The sequence below is a fragment of the Lissotriton vulgaris genome, chromosome 7, assembly GCF_964263255.1.
Source record: "Lissotriton vulgaris chromosome 7, aLisVul1.2, whole genome shotgun sequence".
In the NCBI taxonomy this organism is placed as follows: domain Eukaryota; kingdom Metazoa; phylum Chordata; class Amphibia; order Caudata; family Salamandridae; genus Lissotriton; species Lissotriton vulgaris.
Window position 1 is genome coordinate 1246930725 of NC_141695.1, and position 22635 is coordinate 1246953359.

Here is a 22635-nt window from a genome sequence, read left to right on the forward strand (position 1 = left end):
TCATAACTGGTACTTGGAATCTAATTTTTATCATGAGTAACTTCCTCTTCCCCTGTTTCAGGATTTCCGTTCCTGCTTTCTGAGTCTTCAGTTTGTGGTTCAGTTTTCTTCTTTTCAGCAACTTTCTTTTGTGTCTTTACTGGTGCTTGCTTCTACCGATTCTCAATCTTCAAGTTGATCTTCTGAATCTGGTATTTCAACAATCTCCCTGTCACCTTCACCTTCAGACGCAGAACTGGCTTCTGATACTTCCAGATGTCGACGTTCTTGTTGATCTTCAGTATCTGGATCCTTTTCTGGTTCACCTTCAGAATCAGAGTCAGTTGTACTTTCACCGTCGTATGGGTATTCGGGTTCTGGCACACGGATTGTGTGACTCGCATGAACCCACCTTTTCAGTCCAGCACACTTGACTGCAGTAGTACTGACCAAGATAACTTGACGTGGTCTTTTCCACCTTGGTACCAAACAATTCCTCCTACGATGAACTTTCACTCTTACCCAGTCCCCAGGGACTAAGTCATGAGCTGGATTTTTCTCTTTGGAATTTGATTCAGTTCCCACCTGGTGGAGCACCGAAGTTACCACAACAGACAGATTCTTGCAGTAATCCAGTATGTCATCATCATTAATGGTTAATAGCTTATTAACTGGTACATAAGCCTGTCTCATCACCCTCCCCATCAAAATCTCATGGGGACTTAATCCAGTTTTCCTGTCAGGTATGCTCCTCAATGTCATCAAGACAAGTGGAAAAACGTCATGCCATTTCATTCCTGCTGCCAAACACATTTTTGCAATTCTATTCTTAATTATTCCATTCACTTGCTCAACTACCCCTGAAGCTTCAGGTCTATATGCACAGTGCAGCTTCTGGCTAATATCCAGAGCTTCGCAGATCATCTGCAGAAGTTCATTCTGGAAATGCGGGCCTCTATCCGATTCAATCGTGACCGGAAACCCGAAACGTGGTATTATCTCATGTAAGAACAGTTTTGCAATAGTTATTCCATCATTTCTCTGTGTTGGAAAAGCTTCCACCCATCGTAAAAAACAAACAGATTACCACAAGAACATATCTGAGTCTGTTACATGGAGGTAGCTCAATAAAATCCATCTGAACTCTTGTGAATGGGCCACCCTCCCGTCCTATGGTTCCCATGCTTACAACAGTTTCCTGTTTGGGTTAAATTGTTGGCATACTAAACACCTCTGGCACAAGCTTTCAGCAATCATTCTAAATTTAGGATTATACCAAGTCTGTCTAAAAAGACGGATCATGGCATCTCTTCCAATATGGGCCTGACATTCGGGCCATATCTGAAATCATGCTATCGGGCATTACTGGTCTTTCATCTTTGTAAATTCAAATTTCATCCTCTTCCCTCTGCCTACATCCTGATTTTATCTAGACATCTTTCTCCTCTGTTCCTGCCGCCTTTTCCTGCATCTGTTTCACTTACTGCCAGGTCTCAACTACAGTGGTTAGCATCAAAGGACTTGGAACATGTTCTTCAGTTTTTCCCTGATTTATTGAAATTTGGTTTTTAGCACAGTGCTTGGCAATTTCATCTGCATAATTATTACCTCGGGTGATAGAATCATCACCTTTTTTATGAGCAGAACATTTCACCACAACCAGTTTCTCAGGTAATTGTAGCACATTTATCAATGTCTTCACGAATTCTGCATTCCGAATATGTGTTCCTGCAGAGGTCAAATAACCTCTTTGGGACCAGAGCTGTCCATAATCATGAACGACTCCATAACCATATTGACTATCTGTCACTATGGTTACTTTCACCTCTTTTCCCAACTCACATGCTCGTGTCAAAGCAATCAACTCCGCTATCTGAGCAGAATGAATTCCTTTCAGACAAGATGCTTCCAACACTTTTGCTACTGTGCAAACAGCATATGCAGCACTTAGAACACCACTCTCTCTTCTCAAACATGATCCATCCACAAGCATTACAAAATCTTATTCAATCAAGGGCTCATCTTTATTATCCGGGCGAGGTTTGGTACAGTACTCCAAAACATCCAAACACTTGTGATCAAGCTCACCTTTCACTTCTGCTTCAATGGTTTCAGGCAACAATGTAGATGGGTTGATATTCACACATCTTGCAATTGTCACATTTTCAGCTCCTAAAATTACTTTCTCATAATGAGTCAATCTGCTGTTAGTCATATATTGTGTTTTTGCTCTTGTGAGGAGAATCTCCACTGAATGAGGTACATACACCCTCACAGGAAATCCCATCACAATTCCTTCACTTTGTTCCAGACTTACACTTGTTGCTTTAACTGCTTTCAGACATCCTTGCAAAGCTTTTGCAACAGGGTGCAATACATCTGAGAAATACGCAATTGGTTTTCTCATTCTTCCATGTCTTTGAATCAATACTGACAAAGCACATCCTTCTCGCTCACTGCAGTACAGTTCAAACTCTTTTTCATAATCAGGCATTCCCAATGCTGGTGCTTCACACAGTTTATTTTTTAGTTGTTCAAATGCTTCCATCTCTGTTTTGGTCAGAACAATAGGGTCTCTGATATATGCCTTTGTCAGTCTCTGCAATTGTTTTGCAATTAATGAAAATCCACTTATCCATTGTCTACAATAACCTACCATTCCCAGGAACATTCTTACCTGTCTTTGAGTTTTTGGTGGTTGCATTCCTTGTATCATTTTAATTCTTTCAATGGTAACTTGCCTGATTCCTTTAGCAATCTTGTGACCTAAATATTGTACTTCTTTCTGACAGAACTGTAATTTTGATTGAGATACTTTATGTCCTTCTTCAGCCAAATGATTCAACAATGCCACTGTATCAGTTACACAGGCATCCTTTGTTTTTGATGCGACCAGTAGGTCATCAATATACTGCACTGTCCACAAATCTGCTGGCACCACTATGTCAAATAATCCTTCTAAATCAATCCACAATACCTTAGACACCTTTACAAATCTGTCAACTTGTCGGTACCATTCTACTGGTTTTTCTCTTAATCTAGGGAAATCATTTGTAAATGACAATATATCTTGTCTGCTCCAAGGAACATGTACAAACCACTCTGCAGGCATGCTCAAAGTTTCTAATGATTGCTTCAACAGCTGATTAAAAATTGATGGACTTTCGGTGTACCCTTGTGTACCCTTGTGGAATTCTACACCATGCTAGGATAAGATTTTGGAATCGAAACACAAAAATTGGCTGACTTTCTGGATGCAATGGAACAGTAAAGAACGCATTGCACAGATCAATCACTGTGTACCATTCTGCATCATGAGAAATCTGGTACAAAATCACTGCTGGATTCGGAACAATGGGACAACATGGAACAACAATCTTATTAAATTTTCTCAAATCCTGCACAATTCTAAATGTTCCGTTTGGCTTTTTCAGTCCCATAATCGGTGAATTACATGGACTGCTCTCAATTTCTCTTAAAATTCTCTGCTCAATCATTTTGTCAATTACTGGAGTAATACCTTCAATCACTTCCACAGTCATTTTGTATTGCGGTATATTCGGGTAGCTAGCACCTTCTTTTATGGTTCCTTTCACAGGATCAACCTCTTTCATTAAACCTATATCCTTTCCAGTGAAATCCCACACACTTTCCTATACTGCCTCTTTTAGTTCAATAGGAATTTTCCCTTTATCAAACACAGGAAACAATTTATCCTGTTCTGCCTCAATCATGAGCATTGTCAGTTTATACAAGCTATCTTCATCTGGAGTCTGCAATTCTCTGCCATCTGGTGAACAGTATATGGCGCAGTTCATCTTACACAATATATCTCTTCCTAGCAAATTAACAGTACTGTCGCACACCACAAACCGATGCATATGTTTGTATGTCCCAATCTCTATTTTAACTGGTTTTGTCAAGGGAGTATTTATTTGTCTGTTGGCTACACCTATAACCTGGATTGTTTCACCCGAGAGAGGAAGATTTTTAATTTCCACTGATCTAACAGTAGAACGGGTAGCACCAGTGTCCACAAGGAAAGTTATTTCCACATCATTCACCTTTCCGCTCACAAATGGACCTGACTGATCTGCCTCAAGAGTGGCTCCAAGCATACACTCTTCTTCCTCCCTCAGGCACCGTCAGAAACTTTCATCCGGCTCACTGCCATTCTCTTCTTGCAACCAATATTGCGTACACGCATTTACTCTTTGTGGTCTTTTTAACTGCTCACCTCCGCTGAATCCTGTCTCTGCACTGTATTTCTGCTGATTTCCACTATTTGGCAGTGGCGGTTGTGGCACCTGATTTTGCTGATTTGCTATCTGCAGTTGCTGTGACTGCTGCTGATTTACCTCAAACTGCACCTGTGGATTCAATGATGTATGTTCCCCATTAACTCTAGGCAGACATTTACACTCTTGTTTCCAATGCCCTAACTTGCCGCAATTAAAACATGGCATTTTCTTTTTCATTTCATCAATGTTCCCTACTAATTTAGGTTTGCCTTTAAACCCACTTTGATCCCCTACATTCTTGCCCTCCATTTGTGCCACTTGTTGTTCTGCTACTTTCACTTGTGCCCACGTAGCTTTTTCTTTTAATTTCTTTTGTTTTGCATCAATCTCTTCACTACAGTATTTTGCTTCTCTCAATACCTTATCTACTGAACTCGATTGCCAATCCATCATGCTATGTCTAATCATATCTGAAATTTCTGGTCTTAATCCATATATAAATCTATACACGAAATGGCTCATGTCTTTCTCACTTAATTAGTCATACCCACTATACTGTTTGAAAACCAACAACAACCTTTCATAAAAAGAATGCACAGTTTCCTTTGGCTCCTGGGTAGTCCTATCTATCTTTACCCAATCAGTTTATTTTGGAGGTATTTTGTTTTTCAACCACACTATCACTTGTTCATACTTTCTCATCACATCCGGTGACGGAGCTCCTGTTTTCTCATCTCTAGGATACTCCTCTCTTGGCCAATCCACAGATATTTTACATTCTGTCCACAAATCTGCTGTCACCACTATGTCAAATAATCCTTCTAAATCAATCCACAATACCTTTGACACCTTTACAAATCTGCCAACTTGTCGGTACCATTCTACTGGTTTTTCTCTTATTCTAGGGAAATCATTTGTAAATGACAATATATCTTGTCTGCTCCAAGGAACATGTACGTATCCTCCTCCAGGAACTTCTCTCATAGGAAATTCAGTTGCCACTGTTTATTTTTCTCTAACTGGAAGAGCTAATGTTGATTTATCACTATTCTCCTCTTTCTTCTTTGCCCACTTGACTCGCCATTTACCTACATCACCCCATTTTCGCAATAGCACAATTAAATCTTGTATCTGAATTAATCTTCCAGCAGTATTCATGTTCTCAATGTCTCTTTCTGCAAAATCCACTCTAAGTTTTCTGCAATGATTTTATTTTTGCAAACTCTATTCCATATTCACTTGCCACTTCTTCCAACTGATCATGCATTGTCTTAGCTCTCCATGTTATACTTTTACATAGAAACATGAGCTCATCATCCTGGTAATTTTTTAATCTATCTGTTCCAATCATTCCAATTATTAATTCCTCCATATCTACTTTTAATTTGGCCACATCCAGCACTTTTGATTCCTGCTCTTTTAATTTTAGCGTTTTAATCTATTCACTCAATTCTCTGTCTGTTGGATTTCTAGGCGTTTATGTTAAATCTATTTTGTCTGTACTTCTCTCTGGAGTTGCAGAGTCAGATTCTGCTCCTGTCGGGAATCCGCATGTCAAATTTTTATTAAAAGTTAATTCTGGTGGATTTACACTTGTATTCTGCCTTATTTCTGATAAATCTGGATATGTACTTTCACTTGCTTTCTGCAGGCTTTGTTGTAATGGAATTGTTAGTCTTGGTTCTCTTATTTTCTGATCATCAAATACCCGATATCACAGGTCCTATCGTTACTGGGACAGTTACAGCTTCTATATTTCTAGTTAGATTCTGAACCAATTCATGTGCAGAACGTTCATATTCAGACATACTTGGCTGCTCATTGTTTTGTCTTTCTGGACTTAGAACAATCCTGTGTAAATCATTACTTCGCACAGGGGTACCTGTAATTCTAGCTTCTCCTATTAGTGTACTCTGGACATATCTCGTTTCTACTCTTTCATGAAAATCTCTAAAATTTGATGGCTGTTCTGATATTTCATTAACTTTTTCTTCTATCATTGGGGCATTCGGAGTAGTCCGTAAAGAACTTGGTTGATATGGTGGAGGTCTTCTATTTAATATTTCCTCTAACACAGCATCCTCTGATTCACTGTCACCATAGCTTTGATTCCCTAAGTCAATAATCCTTTTCTTCTCTACACTTTTTCGTCCCTCATATTCTTCTACTAATCTGACCGGATACATGCCATCGCACATGTTACTGTCTCTCCATCTTCGCATCCTAGTCTCATGGGTCTCTCTCCTCAAATCTCTACCTCTACCTGTTGGTCTAAGATGCCTGCTCAATCTTTCGCTTTCCATTTCATGCATCTCATCTTCCCACTCATCCAGTGCTTCAAACTGAGTTGGTCTAGGTCTCGGTTCAAGTTTCATCATTTTGTCTCTCAAATTCCTCAGAATTGCCACATCAAACGATCCTCCTTCTGTAAAGGCTAACACACCATCATCCTCGGTATACTGTATCCAATTATCTAACCAAACACACGTATGATATCCATATTTCGACAACATGTAAGAAGCAGGTGTTTTCGGTGAAGGAAGTATTTTTCCCTCTCTTGTAACTACCTCCTTGTCTTTTACAAACACATTTTTCAGTCTTTTAAACCATGAAGGTTTCTTCTTGTCATCGTCATAATAATAATATGACATTTTCGATAAACTTTCCCTTCTCTCAAAAGATCGCGTACTATTCTGTTGCTGATTCCGTAGCACCAACCTATCACAGCGCGGTCCGCACTAATGCACCAGTAAGAACACGATGTGTCACTATAGTGCTTAACCAATAGCTTCTGCTGCTTTCTGTGATGAACCAATCAGCTCCTACTCTGTCTTGATCATGCGGACCAATCCCAGCGCAACACTTTTGACGTCACCAGCGCTCCGGCTTCTGCAGCGCCGACTTACCCCTCCTTTACAGGTTTTTTTTTCAGAAAGCCGTATTTACAAAATATTTTACAAAATCAGTTAGTAACTTACACAAAACAATTCCACTAATCTGTTCCACTAATAAAGTGATAGAATTTTCAATCACACAAGTATTCTGTAACCGGAGTAGACGACGCTTATCTCCTCCGAATTTTATTTTTTATTTTTAGACTCGCCGATAAAGCAACACTACTGGCTTTACCCTTCTGTCAGGCAATAACAAACTCCCTTCTCTAGGAAAGCACATACAGAGATCTTTTCCACCTCCTTAGAGACAATCCCAGAGTTTCACTTGAACGCGTATTGCAATTACATTTACACACGTTCATACAGAAAACCCTATTCATAGATACATGAACTCAGTTTACCAGTAGGCAGCGCATCCATCTAACCCACCACAGAACTCCTCTATTGTTAGCAAAAAGAGACACTGCTCCTTCTACCCTTCAATCAAGCTCGGGTTGAGTCCTACTACTCTCCCAGCAGTAAGTTTTAATCAGGATGCACGAAATGATCCCTATGCTTGAAGGCTGAAATTTCATAGACTGTCCTCACTATACATTTTATTCTTTCACACCTAAGATCCCTAAACAGTGATATCCGACAATACCACCACAGTATATGACAATTCTACTTCTTTGAAACAGACTAATGCACTGTGCGATTTTAACTGCCACACTTCCTCTGCCTGCAGACAGAGGCACTGGCTTCACCCAACACTTGGAAGCCTTTTCAAAACTACATATAACATAATACGGACTCAACAGATGTTAGTCATAATTCTGTACATCAAATTGTATATGGCACTTTATACATAACCCTAGCTAATTTACTTAGCAACCACTACTCTGCTACCAAGTTATAACTGCTACAGCCCGACTCCAGAAATTATTTCTAATCATCATCACTCACCATTTCCCTGAAACGTTTAAACACTCAAAACATGCACCAGTGGGGCCCATAACACTGCGCATTTACTCTGTTCACTTACACTTGGCTTCAAGGCTTCTGGTGAATCGCAATGGAGAAATGCTGTAACATTTGGTGGAGCGTCTAAACCTATTCAATCTATCTATTATTTATACCTGTAATATTTAAACATTTACCATGGTTTCATTATAACATTAATTTATTCAGACACACCACCATAATGGCAATGGATCTGCTAGAAAGAAAATTAGGCGTAGGAAAATCACAAGACCAGCCTTTAAGATTCCATTTCCCAATTTTATTAAAAGCAAAACTTTATTATGTCTGACATTTATGTATTAGTCAAAATCTTTATTCAGCAATATTAACTTTATTTCAAAATGATCATTTTATTTAGAGCTCAGGAAAATCGCTTTATTTTAGAATTCAGTTAAAGTTTAGCAAAGAACAGATAGTTCCAAATTCATTCTTCCCTAGCATCCCTAACTAACACCCTCATCTTATACTTAGAATCCTGCAAAACAAACAAATAGGAAAAAACATAAGAGTTCTTACATCCAGGAATCGGTCAGCAAACGGGCAGCATCTCCGATAGAAATGGAAAAAGCGACCCCAACCTTACAAATCCAGGGGTTTTTATACCTTATTTCTCAAGCTTAATCTATCTAAAATGTAACTTACACTACTCATTCAAATCTCCGATTGGTGAATTCAGGGTGGGTGAGCATCCTCTCACCATTACAACATTAATTTTATAACATGTCAGCGGAAAAATAACAGGGTATTGTTTGGGACAGTCTTTGGCCTAGACGCTCCTTTGCATTCGAAACATCAAGCTTTCTTCCCAGGCTTCGAGCATTACATAGTTCATATTTGGCACTCATCCTAGGTTCCGGCCTAAGCAGCCTTGAACTTCCTTCGAGCACAAACAGTTCACTCTGACTTGCAGGTTTTGACATGCCTGCGCTGTCCAGCTCTTGCTCACAGTTCACCCAGGCAGCCATTTTCATACAGGCCTCAGAGGCCACATTTTGGAACTATTATAGAAACAAACACAAATTCACGTTAGTGATTGCATTGAAACCTGTTCTGTTTACCTCCCACCATGCTAATGTTTCCCATTAGTCGTTACCTAGCAAATAAGCCACACAAATGCGTTTTATACTTACATAATCGACCTTTTCTTTTCACAAAACATAAGCACATTTAAATAGCATTTTATTTAATGTTTAAGCGGCACATTAGTTCACAACACAATAACATTACATATTAGCTAGTATTATTGCGACATATAAGCAGTATTAGTATTCCCCGTGTATAATAATAAAAAATAATAATGAAATAACGTGTGCATCTTACTCTATGGTTGATTATTTTCACAAAACATGCAATTAGTAAACATTATTGTTATGGGACATTGACTTCATGAGGGGTACACAAAACTTTATGTTTGCCACCTCGCTTCATCAAATTAATGTAACTATGAAACAGTGAATGGATAGAGGGATTGAAGAACCTTTAGTTGGATGTGTGAGTGTATGGAAAGTTGAAAGTAAGAGCAGGTTGATGAATGAATAGATGGAAAGGTGAGAGATTGGATAGATAAGATGGCTGAAAGGAGGAAGAAAGTGTGAATGGAACACCTCCAAAGAGGTTCGGGTTCCCTGGCTTTGTAGGCTCAGTGTGACTCAAGGTATGCTCAAAGTGGGGGTTATTTTAATTTTCTGGCTACTCCCTTGTTTATTAAAGTATTTCACCTGTTGGGTATTTTTAGGGTCAAATCTCTTTATAAATAAATAAATAAATAAATAAATAAATAAATAAATAAAGTAGCACTGCTTTGCGAAGCAGAATTGGGCTTCACATGGACTAGAAGTTTTTCGACTAAACTCTTAGAGAAACTGTATAAAGCCGCCAAAGTGGCTAACACAAGAGAGAACTTGTTCTTTATTTATAATGCATTATGCATTACCCCTTCCCTTTCAACTAAATTCTCCCATAGGAATAGTGGTAAATGTTGTTCCTGTGATGCCCCATACTGGTGATTTAATGCATATGTTGTTTTGGGGCACTCATACTCTCTCCTTTTGGCATTAGATCTGGCACCAAATCAATGCACGCTTCCATACTTATCCGTTTACAATTGTTTATCTTTTTCTTGGTAGCTGAATTGATGTTAAACGATGCTCCTGGGCTTTCTAAACATAAATTGTTGGATTTATTACTTGCTGTTGCTTTTCAAAATATTGCTATTAATTGGAAATGTTCCTTTGCCATTTCATATAATGTTTGGTGGTATAATGTATGTTCTCTATTCAAAAATGTTATGTGATAAGCACTCCTATTTTATCGCCTTGATCTGAGTTTTATCAAATAATATATGGTGCTAACCCATATCTTGACTAGCCCCTAGCCAAGTTGGTACAAATCACAAAAAATTCACAGAAACCTGTGGTATGGGGAGCACTATTCACTCATTCACAATTACGTGTTAAGTTTTTTTCTTTGTTTTATCTTTGTTTTATCTACACATCTTTCATCAATTTAAAGCATTATGGTCCAAAAGAAATTAATTAACATATAATATTCACAAGCTGTATCGACAGTCATACAGGTCGGACTGAGAACATGAAAAAACAACAAAATAAATTCTCTTCAAGCAGTGCTTTGTGTTTCCTTTCTTCAAAATAGTTTTATTCTTCTTTTCCATCAATGAAAATTTGGATTCCTCAAACATCTTATGAAGCCATGTCCCAATGCATTTCGGTATGCACCTTCTTCAGGGGGATGTGCTACAAATAACATAAAGGTCTATCACATGTGTATCAAAGAAAATATTTTACAGTTACATACAACACCTAGTTTTCATGAACAGAAACCAGAAGATCTCATAAAATGTGACTACGTTACTTGTGCAGTAAAAAATCATGCTCAACAAAGTTCACCTGCCACCTGTTAATCCAAAACATGGTGTACAACCAATACTACCACCACCTACTTCTCACTACATGCAAGTGTGAACAAACATAAACGACAAATGAAACCACGTGTGCTTCCTAGTAATCCGAAATTCAAGAAGTGCCACAAACGTGCACTCTTACCTTCACTCACTGCAACATGAAATAAAATTCCGAACGGTCCTTATTCTAAAAAATAACAACAACACCGAGAACCTTACTATGCTGTCCCCAATCTTAGATGTGTAATCAGTCTAGTGTAAATCGACAAGTACTTACTCGGTCTTTTTAGACCCCACGTCTTAATCTTTACAGCAGTGTTCTAGTAGACTCGTGTTTTTTCTCTAAAATATAAAGGCAGGAAGACTCCTTAGTATTTCATTCAATTTTACATGAGCGTTGCTCTAGTATAACCTCCGGATTATGTCTCACCTCTCGCTGCGAGTATACTGCGTGACTCTGGGGTTCTTTCGTGTAACTCTCCCTGTTCGATCAAAACCGTGTTGGAAACGCCGATACATGGCGTCTGACATCATAGCGCGTTTAACATAGAAAACGGACTACGCGCTTCCTCGTCCTCATCCAAAATGGCGGTTACGTTAATTTACTCGGCAGAACTTACACAAGAGATTCTCTTCCTAAATGTATTAACTAGTGCTAAACCTACCTAAAAAACGTAAAAACGTGAATAGTACCTATCGCATACGTGGTCTAGTATTGTTGGTGAGATTTATTGAGCATAAATAACACATGATATATGTAAACAGATACATGAAAAATTGCATGAAAATTACAGAATTACAAATAACAGCACTCGTATTGCAATACTAATTTACAAAAAGTAAATAATTTCAATCTTATCGTTTAGCCCATAGGGGGTCAGCGTCCTAAGGGACTTAATCCAGTATGTCTCCCTTTGCGCCAAGAATTTCATTGTGTCAACATGTGGTTTAACCACCAATCTCTCTAGCACAGTGTATTTCAGTTGAGGTATCGTATGTCCCCTCTCATGCCAATGTACTGCCAAACATGATTTCATGTTTCTTGTACGTATCATGCTCTCATTGGCATGAGAGGGGACATACGATACCTCAACTGAAATACACTGTGCTAGAGAGATTGGTGGTTAAACCACATGTTGACACAATGAAATTGTTGGCGCAAAGAGAGACATACTGGATTAAGTCCCTTAGGACGCTGACCCCCTATGGGCTAAACGATAAGATTGAAATGATTTACTTTTTGTAAATTAGTATTGCAATACGAGTGCTGTTATTTGTAATTCTGTAATTTTCATGCAATTTTTCATGTATCTGTTTACATATATCATGTGTTATTTATGCTCAATAAATCTCACCAACAATACTAGACCACGTATGCAATAGGTACTATTCACGTTTTTTACGTTTTTTAGGTAGGTTTAGCACTAGTTAATAAATTTAGGAAGAGAATCTCTTGTGTAAGTTCTGCTGAGTAAATTAACGTAACCGCCATTTTGGATGAGGACGAGGAAGCGCGTAGTCCGTTTTCTATGTTAAACGCGCTATGATGTCAGACGCCATGTATCGGCGTTTCCAACACGGTTTTGATCGAACAGGGAGAGTTACACGAAAGAACCCCAGAGTCACGCAGTATACTCGCAGCGAGAGGTGAGACATAATCCGGAGGTTATACTAGAGCAACGCTCATGTAAAATTGAATGAAATACTAAGGAGTCTTCCTGCCTTTATATTTTAGAGAAAAAACACGAGTCTACTAGAACACTGCTGTAAAGATTAAGACGTGGGGTCTAAAAAGACCGAGTAAGTACTTGTCAATTTACACTAGACTGATTGCACATCTAAGATTGGGGACAGCATAGTAAGGTTCTCGGTGTTGTTGTTATTTTTTAGAATAAGGACCGTTCGGAATTTTATTTCATGTTGCAGTGAGTGAAGGTAAGAGTGCACGTTTGTGGCACTTCTTGAATTTCGGATTACTAGGAAGCACACGTGGTTTCATTTGTCGTTTATGTTTGTTCACACTTGCATGTAGTGAGAAGTAGGTGGTGGTAGTATTGGTTGTACACCATGTTTTGGATTAACAGGTGGCAGGTGAACTTTGTTGAGCATGATTTTTTACTGCACAAGTAACGTAGTCACATTTTATGAGATCTTCTGGTTTCTGTTCATGAAAACTAGGTGTTGTATGTAACTGTAAAATATTTTCTTTGATACACATGTGATAGACCTTTATGTTATTTGTAGCACATCCCCCTGAAGAAGGTGCATAGCGAAATGCATTGGGACATGGCTTCATAAGATGTTTGAGGAATCCAAATTTTCATTGATGGAAAAGAAGAATAAAACTATTTTGAAGAAAGGAAACACAAAGCACTGCTTGAAGAGAATTTATTTTGTTGTTGTTTTTTCATGTTCTCAGTCCGACCTGTATGACTGTCGATACAGCTTGTGAATATTATATGTTAATTAATTTCTTTTGGACCATAATGCTTTAAATTGATGAAAGATGTGTAGATAAAACAAAGATAAAACAAAGAAAAAAACTTAACACGTAATTGTGAATGAGTGAATAGTGCTCCCCATACCACAGGTTTCTGTGAATTTTTTGTGATAATGTATGTTCTCACCATAGGATGAATAGAGATTTTATGTCATCTAACGGTTCTGGGAGTAAAAGCGATCTATTTTGGTTACCTCTTATATCCTTTTTGGATGATAGCATTAAGCAACTACCAACCACGATTTGTTCGTTCTCGGAGAACTCCAAACCTCCTTGAACATACTATGATGGGACTGTATTTATTTATTATTCATGTGTATCTTCTTCAATCAGTACTATCTACAAATACCTAATATATTTATATATTTGTTTAGTAATGAATCCTCGGTTCTTCTCTCTTATAATAAAATGGCTTTTCCTGTATTTACTTTAGTTATCTGACATTATTATTGTATGATTCACATTTTTCTGTTCATCAGGTTTTGATGCAATATTATATTCTCTACTATTTCAATACAATGTATGTTTCGCTACGCTGTGTTCGTTCTTCTGTAAAGTCTTTCAAAACTAAAAAATGTATGTCATGCTAGTGAAAATGAGTGTGGCCAATGCAGCATATTATTTGGAACTGGAGTATTAATAAGCTAACACCCACATGCGTATAACTACAGTGCAAATATCAAATTCTGTCACAATCACAGGGCAGTAGGTTTAATCAATCAGTTTACAGATGAAAACAATGTGTCCGTGCTCACATGGCCAATTTAATATGGATGTCTCGCTCTGCAGACGTTTAACCAATGAGTCCTGGTTGAATACTTTTGTTTATGACTTAGCCGCAAGAAAACACATCTACCACAGGATCAATCATGCATATCTGCTTGCTGTAATTAGCAATTGATTTCCCTTTTTGAGGGAGGAGAGGGGCATCAAAGCTCACTTGAAGCTTTGCCTCTCATGAATTAGGATCCCTCCCAGCATTTTATACACAGCACATCTGAATATATACATTGAATCTTATTTTTGTGTGGAGTATATAGAGTAGTACTCATATAGTACTCTTTAACATACCTGCCTTTATGAATTGGCTTCAAAAGACCAAAAATGGTAACATTGAGGAAATAGTACAAATAGAAAGAACTGTGCCCTCTTTGCCGAACAGGGAATCAGATGTTCGGGCATATTTATCAAGCCATGTATGAGTATGCCGCCAAAGCCTGGAACACCCTGCCACTCCACCTCAGGCTATCCCCGTCGCTGACTCAATTCAGGCAGGATCTCAAGACCTGGCTCTTCGACTGAACCTTAGCGCCCATCAGGACCTGCAGCCCCCTCCCAGCGCCTTGAGACCATCACGGGCGAGTAGTTGCGCTTAATAAACAGTGATTGATTGATTGAGCATGTAAAAGAGTACTCCTGTAGTACTACTTCCCAGTCTCATTAATACTTTTGCGACTTGGTCTCCATTTCATTGTGCGAAAAAACCCAGAAAAAATATACAGAGATAAAAAATAATACAAATGTTCTTGGTGTAAAAACATGAAATTCAAAGTGAGAGTACGGTATTTAGGGGCAGAGATGAAATAGTAAGGCCTTCTGAACAGAGCCATATGGTAAGTGCTACAAATGATATAATTAAGCAAAAACAAACCTAATGAAATTAAGAGTTCATCCAGCAATACTGAAGAGAAAGTCATAAAGAGTTAAGCTGCAGTACTGCAAGTTTCAGCTTAATGCATATGAGACCACAAACATACTAAAAAATGACTTACCCGAGGAGGAGCCAAGCTGGCGACCAAGACGGCCGCTTAGGCTCCCGGCTCCGTAGACCTCCTTATCCTGCCACAAGATCCTGTTACTTATCCTGTGCCTATGCAACACCCCGTATAGATGAATCGGAACGACGCCTGATCGAGTGATCCCGAGTGATCCACCAGTAGAGGACGGAGTAATGTCTCCTTGAAATTTGCGGCCTACATCAGCTTTGGAGCCGGGGCCTCGAGTATGGGAGCAGGCGGCCACTAGTTGAACAACATCTGCCATGAGTGTCCGGGAGGGACCGGTCAACTGGCATGGAGGTAGATTTTTGCCCGATTCCAGCGGCAAACATCCGAACTGATTAGTGTCACAAGTGGAGCGATATGATAGCACGGCTGAAGTAATTGGATTGCCCCAACTCACGCAGCCCGGAGTATGAACGGCTAGGGCATCATTTGGGACTTGGCCCGTTGGATACAGGCGTAATCCTGAAATTACTCTGCCATGTCCCAACAAATCGATGGGTTAATATCTGGACTGTGACTTTACAGCAGTGCTGGGTCTATATCTATAGACGCGAGGCTCAAAACACGATCGAGAAGAACGAAATGGCGCCTGATTTCGAACTAATCAGTATCCAGACTCGCTCCTCCAAAGTGACCGGGAAAGATCGAACGGACCAATTGGGTCGATATATCCTGTCTAAGGATGGTAAGAATGTCAATACTGAGGGAGAAGAATTGGCACTGGCCGTGGCTAGACCGACGATTGGCGCTGTCATGGCGGCTATCGGTGACTCACATTCTTCCCTGGGCCAGAGAGCCCGAGCCTTGGAAAATAAATTGGTCGCTATAACATCTGAACTGGGGCTAATGAGAACGACTTTCAGATCACCGATTGACAAACCAAAAGCCATTATACCCACAGCAACCAAACCAACCAGCGACGTAAACCCCAGAAAACGGGAGATGCAGGAGTTTCTGGACCAGAAATCTACTAATTTCCGAGCACTTGAGGTCCCGGATGAAGCTTGGCATTCAATATCAGCTCTGGTGGGTGAAAATCTGTGTGGCGCTATTCTCCTGACTGATCGGACTGAGACTCAAAGGTGGTTTGACTATATGGCCCCTTCTTCCTTCCCGGATTCTAAACAACTGGTCTGGAAACAATGCCGGGGGTTCTTGTTGGTTCGGACGGAACTCAGGGACAGTGTGATCGAATGTGCCCAGTTGTTCCCGGCTTGCTTCCGTGTGCAGCTTGACGAATATCTCTGTCCCCTCAAATCTCTTGAGATGGCGGCAGTTCGGCTAGGGAACATCCGTGCGCCTGATCGAAAGGGCCAAGGCTGAGAATAACTGACCGTTTGGAGACATTTATTGGCTTGGTGGATGTGTGGGTCTCACTTTTAAAACATTGGTGACGGGGGTGTACTGGGCGAAAGGTGATTCCCCTACTCTCAGTCTGTTTGATTATTAGCTAGTTATTCAGTGAATAAAGGGGAGGCTTAAATATGGCGGGGGGAGAGGCCGGGAGCCTGAACGAAGGTCCTCCTCCGATTACAGAGAACAGAAGGTTGGTGGCAGCAACTTTGCTCTCTGGGAACCGATTGCTTGTACAATCTCACGCACAGTTACCTGTTGTGATTGCTGCAGTACTGGCATGACCGAGATGTCAGCGCTGTGTATTTTTTATGCCTGAATTTTTAATTAAAAAAGTTAATAGCACTCACTAATTTTGCGCACTGTGTTGTCCATTACATCTGTACCCCGCCCCGTTCCACCGCGGCTGGTGCCGTTTGTGTGGAGGGCGAGGCGAGGCGCCATCTTGGGTGGAGCTGGACCGGAGCTAGCGGTCTAGTTCTTCCGTGAGGCAGGGCTTAAAAGGATCTAACGCCCAGGGCCCCTCGAGAACAGAAGGTTGGTGGCAGCAACTTTGCTCTCTGGGAACCGATCGCTTGTACAATCTCACGCACAGTTACCTGTTGTGATTGCTGCAGTACTGGCATGACCGAGATGTCAGCGCTGTGTATTTTTTATGCCTGAATTTTTAATTTAAAAAGTTAATAGCACTCACTAATTTTGCGCACTGTGTTGTCCATTACATCTGTACCCCGCCCCGTTCCACCGCGGCTGGTGCCGTTTGTGTGGAGGGCGAGGCGAGGCGCCATCTTGGGTGGGGCTGGACCGGAGCTAGCGGTCTAGTTCTTCCGTGAGGCAGGGCTTAAAACTAAATGTGCATCTGGGAGCGCAGCGGGCGCGACGATGGCGCGCCGAAGTCGCGCTTAAGTCAAGCCCGTCTGCGCCTGTCCGCGGCCGACTGGGGCCGGGGGCCAAAACCCCTGGTCAAATTTACACATATTCTTCCCAGGACCTGTTGCTGTTAAGACCTTTAGACAACTTATGCCCACCATTATTACCACATGTACTAAAACGCACTGCTACTTACGGTATCTTAAAGCCTAATTATATAGTTGGTAATGTTAAGCATCCCAGCCCCCGCATTCCTCCTCAACCCTTATTAGAATTAGAGACCAAGCTTAAATGCTTTTACTTGAACACAAGGTTGATGGCCAAACACCATATGGACATATTTTTTATGCTGCGATCTGAGCAACCCGACATTCTGCTCCTCACAGAGACTTGGCTCAACGCAGATTCACTACCATACATCTTGGTGGCAGTTCCCTCTGATTATTACATTTTAAATGCTAACAGATCTGCCGACAAAAGGGGTGGAGGAGTTGCAGCCCTTATTCGCAATACCTACAAGTTCTCCTTATTATCATCTCTTGACCTTACAGGGTCAGAGAATATTGTTTTTAAAATGGACACTGACAGTGGATCACTGTTAATGGTCCTCATTTATCGCCCCCCTCAACTTATGCCTACGTTTGCTGCTTCATTGGCAGAACAACTAGCTTCCCTTGTAATTAACTACAAAAAAATCGTTTTGTTGGGTGATCTTAACCGTTGGTTCGATGCCACTGCCTTAGACACTCAGGCAGCTGAACTTAAAGATTTACTTTTAGACCTGAATTTAACTCAACAGATCCATCTGCCAACTCACGAAAAAGGGCACAGCCTTGATCAAATATGGTCCCAGAATATTCCCCTTTTTATTCTTTCTATAACCCCTTGCATCTGGACGGACCATTTTCTGATACACTTTACACTAACCATTGAGAAGAGCAAAAAGCAGTCTTTCCAGACAGGCGGGAAAGTCAGAAAATGGAAGGACATTGATATTTCAGCTTTCTTGGACACCCTGGCTCTGTCTCTTCCCCCCATGGCCAAGGACATTGATGTCATTGGAGAAGCCTATTCTAACTGGCTACGTCAGGCAGCTGACGCTCATGTGCCTTGTACAAATATTCCCCGTTCTCGCCCTAATGACGCACAAAAGTGGTTTACTCCACACTTGAAGTCTCAAAAACTGGAAGTGCGTCAAAAAGAGAGGAAATGGAGAATTGGTTATTCTGCACAAGATAAAGCCAACTATTGCAAGGCCCGTAAAGACTATAAAAAACTTGTCCTAAAACAAAAAAACTGATTACTTCTCAGAGAAAATATTGAACTCTCGTAATAAATCAAAAGATCTGTTCAATATCGTGAATGATCTCAGTGGTATTGACAGAACTACTCCATCGGTCACTCCTACTCAGGATCTCTGCAATTCATTGAACTCTTTTTTCTTTAATAAAATCTGTACTATAAAACAGAGTATTTCTACTGCTTTGTCCCCCCCCCTCCTCTGGATGATGCTTATTATAACCCCCTTACGTTGGAAACTTTTCCCCTTATTGATGGTAGGACCTTGTCCAATCTTTTTACAAGGGTTAAATCGGGCTCACCTGATGATATTTGCCCCCCGCACATCTTGAGAGAGGTGGGGACATCTATTCCTGAGGGCGTGCTTCCTTTGCTAAATGGATCACTTCTACAGGGTAAAGTTCCTAACAGCCTTAAGAAGGCTCTGCTTATCCCTTTGATCAAGAAAGTTGGAGCAGATCCGCTTGATCCGTTAAACTATAGGCCTATATCACTGCTGCCTTATTTTTCTAAGTTACTGGAAGCCCACGTCTGTGCAAACGTGTCTAAATTCATAGAACAAACAGAATACCTTGAACCCAATCAGGCTGGCTTCTGTTCGTGCCATTCAACCGAAGCAGTCATATTGGCGGTACAAAATACTTTGAGGCGGAATGCGGATAATGGAATCCACCAGGTCCTGGTTTTACTCAACCTTTCGGCAGCATTCGACATTATTATTATTATTTATGGGCTTGTAGCGCGCCGGCATCACACCCGAAGGTGTATCTCCGCGCGGAGCTGTGAGGTAAACAGGTCGAGCAAAGCACCTCCTAGAATAGTACTGTCTTTAGGTGTTTCCTGAAAGCTGAGTGACTCGAGCATTCTTTAAGGGAGAGGGGGAGGTTGTTCCAAAGACGTGGGCCCATGATGGAGAGGGCACGGCCTCCCTGTCTGGTCTTGTAATGTCTGGGAACCTGAAGTAACAGTTGGTTACTGGACCTAAGATTGCGGGAAGGACGATGGTACACAAATTTATCTGCCAAGTAGTGGGGTCCCAGATTGTGTAGACTCTTGTGTATCACACAGCAGATCTTAAATTCCACCCGTTTCCGGATGGGAAGCCAGTGAGTTGACTATACCATCTTGGTCAACCGTGTCGAACAAGCTGGCCTTAGGGGGCCTGCGCTGAGTTGGATCTGTTCCTTTATCACTGACCGCACTCAATCAGTAAGATTGGGCCCTTTTACAGCTCCCACTATTTCTACCACATGTGGAGTACCCCAGGGTTCATCTTTGTCACCTTTACTTTTTAATTTGTACCTTCGCCCACTACTGTACTCCCTAAGAAATGCTAAAGTTCCCATCTTTAACTATGCAGACGATCTGCAACTCATCTTCCCTTTGAACACCAAGGACTTGGTGGAGGAATTTCATAACACCATGTCACACATTCAGGGTTGGATGAGTTGTAACCATCTGAAACTTAACCCAGGCAAGACTGAATTGATCTTGCCTGGGCAGAGTGAACTAGGTTGGAGCCCATGCTTTTGGCCATCTAGCATGGGGGCTCCACCTACTAGATCGTCCTCAGTTAAAAGCTTGAGAGTATTAATTAGTGAGGATCTTTCCTTGAAAAGACAGGTAGGCACGGTAGTGTCGTCCAGTTTCTTTCAACTAAAAAAAATAAGGAAAATAGCCTGCTTTCTCACGCAGGCCGCCCTTATCCAGGTCATAATTGCCCTTGTTTTGTCTCGACTGGACTTCTCCAATAGTCTCTATTTGGGGCTCCAAGCGGGAGAGTTAAAACGACTTCAGCTGGCCCAGAATCAGGCCGCCAGACTTATTCTGGGACTCTCAAAATGGCAATCTATCAGACCTGGTTTGAAACAACTACACTGGCTGCCTGTTGCGCAGCGAATCGCATTTAAAACTGGGTGTATTATTTTTAAATCTTTACAAGACCCAGGCCCGAAGTTCATAAAAGAAATGTTCTTTAGATATAATCCATCTTTAAATCTCCGCTCTTCTCAAAAATCTTTATTGATTGTTCCATCCTACAAAAGGAAGCGCCTTGGTGGCAGCTGCTTCGACCACCTTGCAGCCACCTTTTGGAATTCGCTTCCCTTACAATTGACACTGAGTGGAGATCTTCTTAGCTTTAGACATTCCCTCAACACCTGGCTGTTCTCACAGGCCTATTGCTGAGCTTTATCTCACTTTTAACTGTTGTGTTGTGTTCTCTTTCTATAGCGCCATGAAGCCCCCGGGCGTACGAGCGCTTAATAAATACATATTAACATAACATAACATTACTATTTTTAGTTAAAGTAGTTTAGATGGGGCGACAGGCACTTTGCTAGTTGGGGTCGAGCGTAAGCTATATGCAGGGGTGCTGGGTGGGGGGCGGGGAGTTGCGCTTGTTGCGCTGTTTATTTTTCTCTTTTGTTTTCTTTCCTTTTCTTGGCCTTCCCAAGTACGAATATCCGTCATTTATCCTGATTATATCCTAGTATCGGGTGGCAATACAAGCTCTACTATTCTGACTCGTTTACGCTATATGTCGATGTCCATAATTTATCCTGTTTATGGCTTCAGTTTCGAGGGGGCTATGCAAGCTTTGATATCCTGACTTTATTGGGTGGGCGGTACCCGAGTGCTACACGCTGAGGATATATATCGTAAATATCATTTGCTCATGTATTTTTGACCAACTATAGGCGTTGGGTCTCAGTGTCCTGCTTGTTGTCCTGCTTCTATCCTGATTTTTCAATTGTCTGATTTAACGTTCATAATTGACTGTATTGCACTTGGTACGCCTTTCTTATTTTCTGTTTTTATGTAAATAAAAAGATTTTTTTTTTAAATGACTTACCCACCTGAGTGCAAATTCAGTAGAACTATGCGACTAGAACATTTAAGGAAACCCCGGGAAACATACTCGCTAAAAATGGGAACGGAAAGATACCCGAAATACACTGAAATGTCGCAAACTAGTAGCACAGTCAAAGCTATTGCCACCCTTCGGCAATATATGAACCATAGAAGTAGAAATAAAGATTGTAAAAGCCCTGTTGATGTATGTAAGTCTCATCGCAAACATTTGAAACAAACCATGACATTTTGGGAAGAAGTTCACTGGAATCGTTTAGGGATGCTATTACCACTACAAACGGCTCAATTTACATAAAATGGGCTTAAAAACAAAATACACAAGGAGACGTTTTGCTTACAATACACGTACAATTTTAGCTGTGTCGATAGAAAATGGCAGTACTGCATACGTGGAACCATACTGCTTCACTTCAGTGCCGAGGCACTATACTGCATGTGGAATGTTTACTTTAAAAATATTTTTGCTTTAAATACCTTCATTTTTTTTTGCCTGAAATTTAAGGAAGGTTTTTAGGTTTTCCACTTTGAAAAATGTTTTTCTGCGTTGCATTTAGAAATGTGTGTATCAGAGGAATTTTTGATCGAGTTACCTAATACCATGCGTTTGTATAACTGTTTGTTTCCATGACACCCAGGATGCACTGCTGAAAGCTCATTAACAGGGATATACAGTTTAAGATGGCAGAATAACATCATGAATGATAAATGTAAAGTTTTCTGCTACGCAGAAATTCATGTTGAAATAATTTATTATTTTTTTTTTTTAATTCAAATCTTTTTTATTGAGGAATAGAGATGAAAATAAAGACAATACAATAAATGTTCCAAGGTACAAATGGATAAAATGTTGGCACAATGACACTTACAATAATCAAAGTCAAGTCAGAGAGAGAAAGAGAGGAAACAAGAGAGAGAAGAG